The sequence below is a fragment of the Anguilla rostrata genome, chromosome 14 (genome assembly GCF_018555375.3).
Source record: "Anguilla rostrata isolate EN2019 chromosome 14, ASM1855537v3, whole genome shotgun sequence".
In the NCBI taxonomy this organism is placed as follows: Eukaryota; Metazoa; Chordata; class Actinopteri; order Anguilliformes; family Anguillidae; genus Anguilla; species Anguilla rostrata.
This window is the reverse complement of record NC_057946.1, coordinates 30135615-30147966: the sequence shown is the minus strand read 5'-3', so window position 1 is coordinate 30147966 and position 12352 is coordinate 30135615. Positions and strand designations below refer to the sequence as shown.

Sequence of the window (12352 nt, the reverse complement as noted above, 5' to 3'; positions counted from 1 at the left end):
GTGTTTGATTTACAGAGGGTTTGTTATTTTTTTTTATAAGGTGTGCCACCTGCTGTTCCGCGGTGGGTTGCCATTTTCTGGTATGCTCAGGCCACGTGCATGAAACATAAATGAGGCATTGCGCCATCTCCCGGAGTTATCACAGGCCTTAAATCTCCGGTTTTCAGTGAGTGACACCGTCTCCGCTCGGGAAGCCGCGCGTTGGGGGGTGAATGTCAGATCCACAACCTATGGCCGCAACTGAAAGAAGTCGCTGTGCAAATCGCGACCGCCTTGCCAGACTGAACTCGACGACTTGGGATCACGTGATTACAGGCGCGCGCAGAGCTCTCACGAAGCTCTCGGAGACGAACTGGGGCAAACAGCAGGCTGCCACTTTGTACCCGTTTTGGCACAGTCCCCTCAATATGGGCTTATTTATGCGCCAGCAGTCCTTTGGTTAACCGCGGGGCCTTTACCAAACGCGGCTCTGAAAAACAAACTTCCATCTGAAGCACTAATCATCCGAAACCCCAACCCGAATGGTTTTACATTTAAGATGCTCAGCGGAAAAGCCTTATCTTTATTCATCTGTAATGTCTTTGTTCATTATGGAAATAACCGCATCGGAATGACTTTATAGATGGATATTACTTCAGACCTTTTTTAGATGGATACAACTGGGCAGTAGCCTAGTTTTTCCGATTTACTTGAGCTTAAAGAAATGGACCACGTAACATATTTACAGCTCGTACTATGCAAAATGTCGAATTTTATAAAATTACAGATTTATAAGATTTATATTTTATAAGATTTACTGTTTATATTTCCATCAGAATACCGTTCAAATAGAATCTCTCGCGGAATCGTTTTTCTTGCTGATTTAGGCTATAGCCCCAGCTATTAAGAGACAGGTTAAATGTAAAACATTCGTATTCTTGTTTTAACGACAAAACATGTCTTCACATGAGGTTGCATATTCACAGACGTATGTGCATGTTTGTATGTGATAATAGAACACATACTATCACAAATAAGCTTTGCAGTAGGCTATTTAAATTACGTTCCGTACGTAATAAAAAAAGATGTCACATTGCGGCTCACAATAACTTGCCTGTTTGTTCATTCCTGCTCACTTTGGGGTGATAATAATCTCACTTAGCGCATTTTGAAATACATATTCTATTAAGTGACTCTTTGGGAATTTATCGCAAACAACGTCATTAATTCTACTTTCCGTTTTAGCCCCAAAATATTTAGCGATTAATACCTCAGAAGGTGGTGTGTTTCTCACACATTGCCGCATCACGCGGATTAACATTTGGTATGGAATATTTTAATAAATCATTGAGGCAACTTGATCTAAACGCATATCCGACTCTTCGTGTGCTCATGCATATTTTTGAAGTTGGTAGCGGGTGGTTAATGTGACAGCGTACACACCCCAAAGCGACTAGTGTTTCCTCCTTTTTATGAGCTCTCGGTGTGCAAATATCATGGGAGTTTCACGGTGCTTGCACCAGCGAAGTTTGTGTTCATTGCGTAAAGCTGAAGTGTGGTCTGGTGTCTGTGGTTTTGAGCGCAGTTATTAACACAGTCGTTTATAGTCCACTGAGGGCTGTTAGAAAAACAAGGAGTGCTTTTGGATTATGCTAGGACATTTTTTAATGGTTAAAAAAGGAAACTGACTGCCAGTTACAAATGCATCTTACTGAATGACACCTAGGGTTTTTTCACAAATCTAATGTCAGTGGCTAACCTGCCGTCATAATTTAACATTTACGGAGCCCAATCACAGCCCCACAGTGGTTAGTGCGTAACTGCTTCTTGGCTCCAGGATTCCAGAATCAACTCTAATAGAGTGTTTTATCTGAGTAAATTTTATTTCTCTTTGACTCAAACAATCTCTGTTAGAGTTCAATTCATTTTGATATTGATAATAATGTTAATATTGAACTCTATTTTACTGCATATGCTCATTTTATCTAGCCTATATACTCCATTGAGTAAATCTCTCTGAGAGAAACACTCATGCACGTGTGTAATACTGTTTCTATTGCAATTACTCATTTTCATTTGAGGTTCTGTTCTAACAAGAATAAATATCCGTTTTTTGTCTCGAAGAAAGTCAAAGAAATTCTGGGAAAAGTCTCTGAGGGCCACATTAAGTGAATGTCACACCAGAGATCATCAGGAGGCTAGTTTATAAGTGACGTAAATCCAGCTAAGTGCTTTGCCTGGGTTTAGGTTGTGTCTGTTAGCATCACCCTGGGTACCTTTTGACCCTGTGGGCCACACAGGGCTGCTACACAGACGGGCGTAGACTCAGCCGAGAAGCAGGAGATCAGGTGGGGAGAGCAGGGGCGCTAATGCTAGAGCAGCCCAGAGCTAATCAAACCAGGCCAGAAGTAAATACCTCAGAACTGAGAGAGAAGACGAGAGATGGAGGGAGTGAGCGAGAGAGAGAGAGAGAGAGAGCCTAAGCCTAAGCTGTCATTATTGGAGGAGGCTGTCTCTTGGTCCGTTTGTAAACTGCCACGCGTTCACAGCAGGGTTTTTCTTGTGTTGTTGTTTTTTTATTGTACAGTTCTGACGTACTTGGTCGATTAACGCGAGGTTGACACGCACCTCTGGCTCTTATCAGGTCTGCGGACTTTGTAGGGCTGCTGTTGCTGCTGGCTGTTTGTTGTTGTTTTTTTATTCCTCCTTAAGTGAAGATTGTAAGAGAAATGGGGGGTGTCTGTGGAGGTGGAGCTGAGACTCTGGGCTGTGGGGGGGAGGGGGGGGGGCGAGAGGCGAGGCGGATCATAGCGCCCGGAGCACCGGGTACGCGGGTTCCCTTGGAGAGCCACCGGCCACACGCGGGGCCGATTAGCTGGTGACAGGACCCAGCCAGGGGCCCTCCTCCCCGCCTCTCCTCCATCAATCAACCGAGGAAACAATCTGAGCATCTAATTAGCCTCTCACTGCTGCCGCAGTTCTCTGGCCTGGCTGGCCCTCGCTTTAATGCCCACACACTGCGCCCGTTTCCACATTCTCCTTCCTCATTCTCATCTTCCTCTGCATTCCTCACTTCCTGTCTGTCTCCTGGCATCCTCACCCATGAAATAGTGTAAAAAGTGAATAATAATAATAATAATAATAATAATAATAATAAACACATTAATTCATTGGTCAGAAATAGTCTCCTAATTAGCAAGAGACTGACTTTAAGAGGCATTGGACAATGTGGGGTCTGGTGACTTCTGATAGACTTGGGGGGGGGGGGGGGGGCACAAATTAACCAGTAAAAATGCCCCAAAGCCTGTCAGAGTGTTTCGTGAAAGAATCACCTGCTTATTGACAGAATGCACACACATGTACAGATACACAAAAATACATACACAGTGTGCTTTGCCTCACACGAGGAATTCTTCAGAAAAGCTCACGTGAATGTTACTCATGCCTCCCCATGAAATTTTTTTGTGCGCAGACTTGGCTCGCCTGTGCCATGTGTTTCCAATGCGACTGCATGCACAGGCACTTACACAGAGACATCTGTAAAGAGCGCAGCCTTTTTTTAACTCTGCTACTGTGGTGGCGCAGGCTCTGAGGGGGCATGTTGGCTCTGGGCTCCAGTCTGAAGTCAGTGCTTCTGGCGCACGACCAGATGCCTGAAATGCACCCTGTTTGATAACCAGCATGTTTCTGCTAAACCTGAAGTGGAGATGGTCTTTTATTCATTGATATTACATGGCACTCATTTAGAAGACACACTCTTAGTTAGAAGACACACATAAGACTGTATTATTTGTATTATTATTATTATTATTATTTGTTCTTCTCCTTTGTGGTGGTGTTGTTAAAGCATATTATAGTAAAGGTGGGACTGAGTTGATGGGGGACAAATGAGCAAAAAAGTTAACATTTGCAGTCATATTTCAGAATGTTATTTAAATTGTGTTCATTTTTGCAGTTTCATATTAATGGAAAATGTGTTTCGTAAAATTAATTGTAATGCTGAGCGTGCCTCGTCATCTTTCCAGTAAAAGTACCTCAATGGAAATGGAAAAAGTCTTTTACTTTATTGTGTTATCCTCAGTCCTTTTTAATGCAATTGCCAGTTACCTTGGATGTACATGTTTGTAAATTGTCAAACAAACACTCTCCACCTGTAGACAAAACCTTGGGAAGGTGGTGGCATTTTGATGTCTCTCTTTTTTTGTCTCTCTTGGTTTAGTTTGTCCTCCCTCACCTGAGTCCCTGCCTGAAATAGAAAAGTATTATGAATTTAATGTATTATTATTAGTATTCATAATGGTACTATGGTAACTGTGTGTGGTGTATATGATCCTATTGTGTTATATAATAGCACTTTGGATTTGTATTTTCCTATTGACAACTTCTGACTCTATACTTAAGTCCCTTAAACCTTGTTACAATGTAGCTCAGGAGGTAAGAGAGGTTGTCTGGCAGTCGGAGGGTTGCCGGTTCGATCCCCACCCTGGGCGTGGCGAAGTGTCCCTGAGCAAGACACCTAACCCCTAACTGCTCTGGTGATTGAGAGGCATCAATTGTAAAGCGCTTTGGATAAAAGCGCTATATAAATGCAGTCCATTTACCATTTACAATGTAGGCCTACCCAACTAATGTGAAAGTCGCCCAGGAGAGTATCTGCCAAATGTACATTAATATGTTGATTTTTAGCAGATGCTCTTTTCCACAATGGCAATACTTTTATATATACGCTATGCTTTTACACAGCTAGTTACACATTTATTTTCCACGGCAAGCCCCATAACTGATACACTAAACTGTATTCCCTGTCATGAAATGAATGGATGTACGTTTGAGGGAAAGGTAAATGTGCCACTGTCTGTTATGGTTCACTTGCATTGCTACATTTCATTTGTATTTGTTAGCCATAAGTGTGATTTTACCTGTACATAACCGTCTCGCACTGAAGATGCCGTTTTAGCATTGGACTTGTAGTCCTGAAACGCATTTCTCCATTTACGGGACGTTTCTTCTTTCTGCTGTTGGGTAGGCTGGGGAGAGGAATACCAAGAGGTAGTCATCCTGAGAGAAAATGGTAGTTTAGACCAAAATACTTCTGTTTTCATTAACAAATCACAAATCATATTTCATTTAGTATAAGCCAGTCCGATTTGCTGTAGGCCTAATATTTTAAATGCGTTAAAAATAAGGTTTCTCTATCGACACGCGCGCACTTTCCATGAAAATGATTGGTTTTCTAAAAGAAAGCAAAGGCGTCATTTTTATGTCTGTAGAAAAAATAATGATGATATTTTCCAAAGACCTGATCGTATAGCCCACTGCGGGTCAGATTTCTCACGGTCTTAATTAGATAAGGGGAAGGTATAATGAAATCAAATTCATTATCAGAAATCAAGAGGCACTTTCGGAAACAAGGTTAGTCTTCGCCTCGTCCATCACGCCTTAACTAACCAATTTACGGTCCAGCGTTTGCATGCTCCATTATTGCACTGTCATAGCCACTTACCACTAAAGTCGTTGAGCCAGGCGCCGTGTGCGGCTGCTTTTATCGTTTGCGCTGCTGCGGCGTCCTCTTTCCAGGCAGGGTGAATTACTTTATTGGTAACATCATTACCGAGTACAGACTGACAGTGCAAAGGACCACCGGGTAAAGGTGGCAGATAATCCAATGTAATTGAAATACACCGTAGGCTAGGCTAGGCTATTACAAGGGGCTTTCGGAAATAAAATACTTTTAAAGGAATGTTCAGTTTTCAGAGACATGAAAAAGGTATCTGCATTCCAGAGCAAAGTGGTTAAAAAAATCTCATTTAGGACGGTGAAATTTATTTCCTAAACGTTTGTTTTTGTTATTTCTCCAACTGCTATGCTTATGCAGTTTAAACGTGCAGGTTGAAATAGTCGCTAGCTTTTCAGGAAGAAACCCAAGCCCCCTTCCCACAAAAACACAAAAAAACAAACAAACAAGTGAACACATTTCTGACCTGGCAGGTCACGGTATGTATTTTCGAGTATCAAAGAAAGTGTTTTACACTGTTTTCGCTTTCTTCCTGCGGTTGTGTGGGCCGCGCGCATTCAATTGCACGTGCGTGTTGCCTCCCCAACTGCAGCTGCTTGTGGAAAGCGGCTATTGTTCCAAACGTACGAAGCCGACCAGGGCCCCAACCGAAGTGCGGGTGTTAAGAAACACGGGCTGTGCCACGTAACGTTTGGAATATGGTCCATTAAATCTTGCCGTATTTTCTTTATGGTGTATAGAACTATAGAATCGTAAATATAAATATTTAAATATAGTTTCAAATCTATTGGGGGGTGGCTAAAGCCCTAAAACGTCCCAGTTATTGAAAGAGAAAAAATAAAAAGAGGAAAAAAATCAAGCTGCACTTTTACCAATTAATAGGTTTATATTTTTTACTGTTTTTGTAAAATGTGGAATTTGTTTCACAAAAGATCAGAGTTACGTTACCCATTTTTAACAGTTTAGCCTTGAGAATGGGAGGAACGGACTTATAGAATGAGAACAGAATGATAATTACACCGTCAGTCAAAAGCTGCTGCTAATCTCCTGGTGTGACTAAGGCCAGCTTAGAAGTTTGTGGCGCTTGTCTTTCACTTTGTCTTGAACATTAGATTGGCGTCGTTAGAATGGCCAAAACGCTGTTGCCCTGAGTGACGGATGTATTGGGGTAAGTTTGTGATTTGGCTGTTTTGGTTTCTGTAGAATGGCCTTGACTGCATAGCTCCAGTGACTGTTATGTTGCAGAAAGGCCTTGTGTTCGCGCGTTCTGTTCCACACTCGCCAGAGAGGAGGAGAGAGGAGCGTGTGTGACAGACAGGGACGGGGGCGGGACATCACTCATGAGCTCACTCACAGTTAATTGAGCTGAAGTAATGGGCTTTCTCCACGCTGAGCGGAGGTGATGACAGTGCTGTGTGTGTGTGTGTGTGTCTGTGTGCGTGTGTGCGTGTGTGTGTGTCTGCGTGTGTGTGTGTCTGTGTGTGCGTGTGTCTGCGTGTGTGTGTGTCTGCGTGTGTCTGTGTGTGTGTGTGCGTGTCTGCGTGTGTGTGTTTGTGTGTGTGTGTGTGTCTGCCTGCGTGTGTCTGTGTGTGTGTGTCTGCGTGTGTGTGTGTGTGTTTGGGGTGGGGGGGGCTGGTGTTCATGCTAAAGGACAGCCTAGGGCTATGGGCAGAATTTGAAAGCGGACATTATGAGGCCAGTGACACCAGTCCAGGAAGCAGACACCACCATGACAAGCACCTGCTAGTCATGCGGAGAGGAGGGGGGGGTTTCTCCTCCAGCCTTGGCATTAGGCCACAGTTGGAGACCCCCCAGGGGAGGGTGGGTCACTTCAGGACGTGTGCGCCTCAACACCCCCCCCCCCCCCCCCCTTGACACTTCACTTCCATGGGGGGTCAATTATCTGCCCCCACTCACGTGCACACACACACACCTGGACACAAACCCTCACGCTTCCACCCACACACGCATATATCAATCACACACATACACGCACGCACATACACATTTACAACCATATTCAAACAGTGAAGCTGATGGTTATTTCCTCAGTGATTCGCACAGCTTCACATTGTCTGTTTCAGACAGAGTGAGATTTACTGCAGCATCGTACTGTAGACTAAGTAACCAGGCTCAAGCCCATAACCAGAGCAGATTTGAACCCTGACCCTGTGTGTGCAACCTTGACCCTCTCTGTGTTTGCTACTGTACTGTCCCCACTGCTGTCCCTTATGCAAAATTCACATGAAATTTGCCTTTTCACATGTGAATTTAACGAAAAGCGAATGTCACGTGTGAACTGGGCATTTTTATGTGTAATTGGCTTTGTTCACATGTGAATTAAAATTTGCACATGCGGAAACAAAACGTGATGTGAAATCACATTACACATTTTCACGTGACTGACTTTTTCAAATGTGAACTAGTATTTTCACATGTGAAAACAAAACACGTGACTTGAAATAGCACAGGTTACCTTTTACCGCTCATTTAAAGTGGGAGTATTTTTTATCGTTCCCATGTGTGCTCTTCGCATGTTGGGTGTTCACGTGTTTTTTGAACACATGTTTTTTCCATAAGGGGTCACAAATGTAAGCTAATTAGCACACAGAGTAAATGTGAGAGAACTATCAGGAATATTTAGAAGTCATGCTGACCTCTTTTGACCCTGGAAGAGACCAGGCAAATGCTCCTTTAAACTTTAGCACATAAGCATAACCACAAATATATCATATCATAACCTGCCTCCAGCAGTATTCCACTTGTGTGTATGTGTGTGTAGGTGCGTGCGCCTGTGTGTGTGTGTGAGTGTGAGTTTGTTTTTATTGCGTTTGTGTTTGTATTTCTGTGTCTCAATGTGCGTGTGCATTGTTGTATGTGCAGATGTTCATTTGTTTGTCCTTGGGTTTGTGTACGTATGTGTGTGTGTGTATGTGTGTGTGTATGTGTGTGTGTGTGTGTGTGTGTGTGTATGTGCGCTTGTGTGTCTCTAAGGCTGAAAGCGAGCTCTCCTCTCGCTCCCATTCGTCACTCTGCTGAATAAAAGCTGCGTGTGCATTATCCAAACAGCTGCTGAGGGGGAGAGAGATGAGGACAGGGTCCAGAGTGGACAATGAGCAGGGCTCGCACTTTAAAGGCCCGTAAAACTGACTGATGAATGGAGACATCCTTTTTGTTTTGTGTTTTTTTTTTTTTACTCTGTTTTTCGCTGAATGGCCTGACGACAGGAGCCCTTTTCAGGAGGAGCGCTCACCTCATTATGGAGCAGGAGAGCGCAGAAGCACGCGTGTGACGCTGCGAGCGTTTGCGCGCTGTGCAGAGAGAGCGTAGATTTATGGCCGCGCTTTTGTCGATGGTCTGGGGACCCGGGAGCGCACTTGCACTGTACAAATGGGGCTCTGCCACTGCCGGTTTCAGCCAGCGGACCCACCGCGGTGCCATTTAAACCACCAGCTGCACCCTTACACAATGGAGATACACCGGCATGTAAAATTATACATAATACATTTGAATATATGGCGGTAACAAAAGATATGTTTTCAGTACATTCTGATATATTGTAGTTTTTGGTTAGTGCCTCTACAGAGGGAGAGAGGGAGATGGAATAAGAGGTGTCAGTCATTGTTGCTGGCAGATTTATTGGGGCAAAAGTTAACACCTGGAAGACTGCAATTAGATCCATAAAAATGTCAGTTTTTTAGTTTCCTTCATAGTTATATTTTTCTTGTTGCTGCTGCTTTTGGTCGCGTGCAGAGAATAATATCAGTTGACGAACGGGTCTTCAGATGAAGCGCCAGAGACAGGTGAATAGAACCGGACCCGCGGCAAGAAAAGGGCACAGCTGCCAACAGGCAGGTGCCACGGGGGTTTCGCTGGAGCAGCGGAGCAAAGCTCTGTGTTTCTGATTGGACCTTAATCATGAGAAGGTTTGAAAATGGTCCAATAAGACAGAGGCCTGGCCTGAACTGAAGTGCGAAGAGCCCCCTCGTGTCTGCGTACTAATGACCCTTCTCCTGAATGAGCTGGTCCACAGCATGGCAGACGTACGGGCCAGCTCCACCCCTGTGAGAGAGCCCTATTCAGTGACTGTAAGGGGGGGAGGAGGGGTGGCTCTGTAAAAGAAGGGAGCCCTTGGGGTTGCACACGTGCTTCCTGCTGAGGGGAAACGGGGTCCCCGTCTCATTGATAGGACTGGTTTTTTGGGGTACGGCGAGTGGGACCAAGGGGTCAGGTGGCTGGGTTTTGTTCCCTCAGACAGCGGAGTTTATGGGGTGTCGTCTCTCGAGCTCCCCTCTGTCTGTCCCATGCATTCCAGCACAGCCTCCAACCTCCCCAGGGTTGACCCCCCCACCCTCTCCCTCTGCTGGTTTCTATGGTGATATCCAACCCCCCCAGCTCCTTCATACTGAAAGCCATATTTGTTTTGCTTGTGTGACTTTGTCAAACACACACACAAAAAAGGTTTTCAATTTGCATAACACCTGCTACTCTGTGCTTGGTTTCTTCTGAAGGCCACTGCCACATCATTTCAATTGAAAAAAAAAAAATCTTTTTATCAAATATTATATAGAAATTATATAATATATGTTTGAGCCAATCAAAGTCAAACTGCCATTATGAGGCTAAGAAAGACACTTCATTCCTTTAGCAGATACTCTGAGGAGAATCGTCTCTTTCTACACCTCCTTTGAAAAACATCCATATCCCTTGTATTTTCTTAGGGCACGATATGTTTAAGGTACTGATTTGAGGGGTTAGAATTTTCAAGTGCATTTGAAAGTTGCAGTTTTTTTAATGCACATTTTTAATATACTTAAGCTGGCTAGATGTAGAGGCAGTCTTCTGGGGTGAATTTGACCCGGGCACCAGTTTCACACCCCTGCTGTCTTATGAAGCGCTGTGGGGTTTTTAACAGCCCACCCCAGTGGTGACAAATAATTGGGGTCCAACCGACCCAACTCGTGTGCGTTTTTGGCCAAACAGGTTGCGCACGAAGCCCAGACCATTTTGGAGCGCACACAGCACCCTTTGCATGAAGAACTTTAGCGTCCCCCTTCAGGCTCAGATTACCCAGGGTTCAGCACGATGGAACAAAGAACTCATTCATTCCACACAGAACAATTCTGCTAAGATTGCTCATTTGGATGGACTCCTCTTAATAACTGCGTACAGATCCATTTTTAATTGTGAACTCAGTTGCGTGTTTTTTGTCGGGTTCGAGTCTCGACGCATGGCTCGAGAAACACCAGCTGCATAATTAATTTTTCTATGGGGGCAGTAAAGATTGAATTGAATTGAATTGAATTGAATGGAAGTGATGTCATGTGGAGGTAGCAGTGATGCAGTGTTAGCGCAGGGTGGAATAGCCCTGTATTAGGCGAGGTGTGTGTGAATGAGAGTTGCTTGTGTCTGTGGGGACCTTCGGTGAATTGTAGCCTTGTGAGTGGAAGACAGCATGAAAGGAAATATCTGAACCCCCCCCCCCACATTACCACAACCCTGCTACTGGAGCTCCAGTCCACTCCTCATGATGACTGGAGAACCTCTCCCCCCCCAAGTCACTCATCACATCTCGCTCTACTGCAGCACTGCCATGGAAACAAGCTGTTGCCACCAAGCAATCTCTGATTACATCACTTTTTTTTATTTAGCTGCTTTTTTAAGGTTAAGTTTTGTCTGGGAAATGTCTGTTGTTCAGGTAGGGTCAGGACTGTGGGAGTGACAGTATGTTTCATTTTGAATTAAGATGGATCAGAAAAGGTGTATTTCAGTATGAGAGCCAGGTGGGACACAGACCCCAGTGAAGGATGATTTTGAGATTTCCCCTGCCGCTTGTAAGTGAAAGAAAGAAGCGGAGGCAGAACTCTCAAAGGTAATGGCTCAGACTGGCAGTGACCTCACCTCATGATTTATAAGTAAACATATTTCAGAATTAAATAATACTGAGTGCTGAACCATTAATGCCCTAACCCACCCTCTTCCATGGCCTGCCCTGTTAACACCATGCCACTTTAATGCCCCACTCTTTTTAATGCCACACTGACGTTTACATCCAAGCCCTGGATTTACATCATATTTACCCCCACATAGCCTGGCCTCCAGAGCCAAGCTGGTGCCAACCCTTAAATGTGCGCATGTGAGTGCGTGTGTGTGTGTGCGTGCATGTGCGTGAGCGTTTGTGTTTGTGTGTGCATGCATGTTCATGACTGAGTGTGTGTGTGTGTGTGTGTGTGTCTGTGCATGTATCTGTATGTGTGTGTGTGTTTCTGTGTGTGTGCCTTTTTGAGCTGTACCATGCCAGCTGTGTTAACAGACATAGTGTTACACTAATCAGGCCAATGAAGACCAGAGGGGACCTGGGTAATAAGAACAGGGCTAAGAGGCTAAGAGAGAGGGAGAGAGAGGGAGAGAGATAATGAAATGAAGGAACACAAACAGAAGTTGGCCTCTCTGCTGGGCAGTGGCCTGCTGATCATGGCTTTGGGCTTGTTTAAGCCTCGACGCTGAATAAACACGCCCCTTCACACCCCCCCGCCACCCCCCGGCCCACACACCTTTTCGCAGTAATCTCCGGATTATACCCGCTAATTAAAACTTCAGACAAACAGCCCCCTTTTCACTGCAATATGCTAAACACGCCAAGAACAAGCTTTGGAGTTGGGGTCGGGTGGGTCAGGGCAGGGAATTCTGAAGACCCCCTCTAACTAACACACACACACACACACACACACTTATCCTATTAATCCTGGAGCCTTTTCAGTGAGAGTGAACTCCTCAAGATGGAGGGGATTTAGGAGTTGGGGGGTGAGAGTATTTGTGTGTTTATGTGCGGGGGGGGCATTGCACAAAGCCGTGGTA

At 44.7% G+C, this 12352-nt stretch overlaps 1 protein-coding gene and 1 long non-coding RNA gene across 2 annotated transcripts in view; one reads left to right on the top strand and one right to left on the bottom strand.

Annotated features, from left to right (window-relative positions):
• LOC135239934 (LIM/homeobox protein LMX-1.2-like) overlaps positions 1-12352 on the top strand; it is a 69482-nt gene that overhangs the window by 34639 nt on the left and 22491 nt on the right. The window lies entirely within an intron of this gene.
• LOC135240075 (uncharacterized) lies at positions 3998-6128 on the bottom strand. Its single transcript, XR_010325578.1, has 3 exons — positions 5483-6128; positions 4899-5006; positions 3998-4225 (listed from the first exon to the last, which is right to left on the bottom strand). It is a non-coding gene; the product is annotated as an uncharacterized LOC135240075 (long non-coding RNA).